Genomic DNA, 3,608 nt, shown 5'->3' with positions numbered 1-3,608 from the left:
GGAGCAGCTACTCCAGTGCCTGATGTGACACTGCTGGATGCCAGAAGGGAGCGTGGGGGCTCCTCGTGACCGGGCACATGAACGAGCCTGTTCCCTCACTGGAACAGAGATGAGGCATAAGTAGGAACAAGCGTCCTTCCCTAGGGTTATGGCTCTGTGTGCCCCCGGGCCTGCTGGTCACCATGTCACCAGTGTCACCATGGTTGGTGGTGGCAGGGCTGTGTTTTGGTGCTCAGCTGCTCTCAGAGGCAGCGTTTGCTGTGGCCCTGGCAGCCTCACCCCAATCTTCTCACATTACAGAGCTTTGTGTCCCTTCGAGCTATAAAAAGCTTGTAGTGAAACTCAAACCACAGCACAGCTCCCCGCTCTGCCGGCGAGATGTTCCTGTTCCTTTCCAAATGGAGCGGAGCACGAGGAGCAGGATGTGTGTGTGCCACTGCAGGGACCGTGTGTGTGCCACTGCAGGGACTGTGTGTGTGCCACTGCAGGGACCATGTGTATGGCATTGCAGGGACTGTGTGTGTGCCACTGCAGGGACTGTGTGTGTGCCACTGCAGGGACCATGTGTATGGCATTGCAGGGACCGTGTGTGCCACTGCAGGAACTGTGTGTGTGCCACTGCAGGGACTGTGTGTGTGCCACTGCAGGGACCGTGTGTGTGCCACTGCAGGGACCGTGTGTGCCACTGCAGGAACTGTGTGTGTGCCACTGCAGGGACCATGTGTATGGCATTGCAGGGACTGTGTGTGTGCCACTGCAGGGACCATGTGTATGGCATTGCAGGGACCGTGTGTGTGCCACTGCGGGGACCGTGTGTGTGCCACTGCAGGGACCGTGTGTGTGCCACTGCAGGGACCGTGTGTGTGCCACTGCAGGGACTGTGTGTGTGCCACTGCAGGGACCATGTGTATGGCATTGCAGGGACTGTGTGTGTGCCACTGCAGGGACCATGTGTATGGCATTGCAGGGACCGTGTGTGTGCCACTGCAGGGACCGTGTGTGTGCCACTGCAGGGACTGTGTGTGTGGCACTGCAGGGACTGTGTGTGTGCCACTACAGGGACTGTGTGTGGCACTACAGGGACCGTGTATGGCACTGCTGGCACTCTGTGTTTTACGGGGGATACAGGGAGTGCTAGGGCTGTGGCTGCCCCTGTTCCACTCCTTAGTCCCCAAGGAACTCTGCCCCCGATGTAGCAGTGTCCCATGCCAGGCAGGACACATGTGGTTATTTCAGACCCCAGTTCCAGTGTGACATCTGCAGTGTGGCATGGGCCAGTGGAACCCGTGGCAGGGGCTGGGATGGTCTCATGGTCCCAGTCCCAGCACAGCCCTGTGTTTGTGCAGGGCTGCTGCTCCACACCTCGAGCTCCTTGGCTCTGATTTTCTCTTTGCTGGGGTCTCAGGGGAGGAAGCTCTTGGACAATTCAGCCATTTGTTTTGGCAGCTCCTGCAGGTGCTGTCTCCAGCCCTCCTGGATATGCTGACATGGAGCTGCTGGGCCCAGAGTGGCCGCAGGGCCTACATCCTTCACTGCTCCAAGTAACAATGAGCAAAAGAGATGTCCTTTCCCTAATCCTGGTCCTGTGTGAGGCTTCCCAGGCACATTGGGATCTCCTCCTGTAAGAGGAAGGTGCTTCATCCACCCAGACCTGCAAGAGCAGGATTCCAGAGGAATCCCACCTGTCCCAGCTCCCCCTGCCCTGCACTCTGCAGAAGTGAGATGCCTCAACTTTTATAATAGGAGTTCCCATCCCCAGTCTCTTTGCAGCCTTTTTGGATGCAGCATCTGCCAGAGGGCAGGGTTGGATGGAATACTGGGGAGAAATTGTTCCCTTTGAGGGAGGTGAGGCCCTGGCACAAGGTGTCCAGAGCACCCTGGATCCCTGGCAGTGCCCAATGCCAGGTTGGATACTGGGGCTTGGAGCAGCCTGGGACAGTGGATGTCCCTGCCCATGGCAGGGGTGGCACTGGATGGGCTTTGGGGTCCCTTCCAACCATTCTGGAATTTCATGATCTCCCATTCTCCTGCCCAGCAGCACCAGGGCAGGAGGTGGCAGGGACAGCTCACTCTGGTTTCCAGCAGCAGGGATCTGTCAGGATGAGCCAGGCAGCTCCCCAGGGTGACTCAGAGCCAGGGATAGATAAAGCTGCCAACGCCTCAGACAGTGATTTGGGGTTAATGAACCTCAAATAGACCCAATACTGAGATGCTCCCTTCAGTCTGGCTGTCTGGAGGACCAGCCAAGGCCATTCCTGCCCCAGTGAAGGGCGGCTCCGTGGGCCGGTGACAGGGATTGAGTCATGGATCCCAGTGCAGGACAGCTCCCTGCAGAGTGCCAGTGCCATTCATGTTGGCGCCTCTTCTCCTTCATGAGACCCACACCTATGTCTCTGATATTCTTGGAACCATCCATCATTCCCCTCTGTGCTGGGTGTCCTGGCTGGAGGCTGGGGCACATCCCTGGGCCTGGGGCTCGGCAGGAATACACTGATTGCTGCTGACAGAAGCTGCTCTGTGTGGTGCTGAGCACGGGGGCTGACCCTCCCCAGCCCCTGGATGCTCCTGCTCCTGCCACGTGCCCCACACAGATGCAGGTTTGCCATGGGCTCACATTTATCTTTCCTCCTGTTCTACTCAAAAGGCACCTTCAGGGATGCCAAGGGCTCACCTGGAAAAAGCATATTTGCCTCCTCCTCCTCTGTTCAAGAACAGAGCTCTAGCTCAGCTCTACCTTGAATTCCAGGAGGTTTTCCTGAGCCAAGCTCCCCATGCTCCCCAGCTCTGTGCTGCTCTCCTGTTTGCCAGGCTCCCTTTTCCTGGTGAATCAGCAGCATTCCTGCTCTTCCTTTTTTTCATCTGGGATTTTTACTAAGGCAGCCTGACTCCCTTATCTCAGTGCCAGCACATTTGGGCAGGTCCCCATGCCTCTCCTCCCTGCTCTGTGGCCCCATGGGGACCGGTCACAGCAGGTACAGCTGTGGTCCCCAAGGAATGGCTCAGGCATCCCAGAGGCAGGAGCTCTGATTTCCCCATGGAGCAGCCTGTTAGGATCCCCCAGCACTGCTGCTTGGAACACCACTGCATAAAAAGCATTTTTGTTGTTGAAAAATGGCCTGGAGCACACGGGTCAGGAGGGTGGCAGAGCCCTCATGGGACAGGTGAGGGAATGGGGCAGGATGGGCTGTGCTCAGAAATGAGCCCCAGGGCCCCAAAGGAGACACTGAGAGATCTCCTGGTGCCCTCAAAGCTTTCTCCTTCCCTCTTGTCCATGGAGTGTTTCCAACAAAACCTCATTTGCTACTGAAACCCCTCTGGAGGCAGCAGAGCCCCAAGCCTGGGGCTGGAGAGTGACCAGAGGTGACACTTGTGTCACCACACCTGCACAGTCCTGCTCGGAGCAGAGGTTTTGTCTTCTGTGGCAATCTCAGGATAAATCCCCCTCACTGCCTGTACTGTCTGCACTCCCTTTTCCCCATGTCCTTGTGAAATCAAAGTATTTCAAAGACCTCAAGGTATATATCTCTATAGCCACACTTTCCCATTTCCTGTCCTGTTGCATCCAGCTCAGTCAGGCCACACAAAAGCCAAATCCGTGTTTTGTTGCT

The sequence above is a fragment of the Catharus ustulatus genome, chromosome 20, assembly GCF_009819885.2.
Source record: "Catharus ustulatus isolate bCatUst1 chromosome 20, bCatUst1.pri.v2, whole genome shotgun sequence".
Taxonomy (NCBI): Eukaryota; Metazoa; Chordata; class Aves; order Passeriformes; family Turdidae; genus Catharus; species Catharus ustulatus.
The sequence above is the reverse complement of the archived record's forward strand: the minus strand, read 5'-3'. Positions refer to the sequence as shown.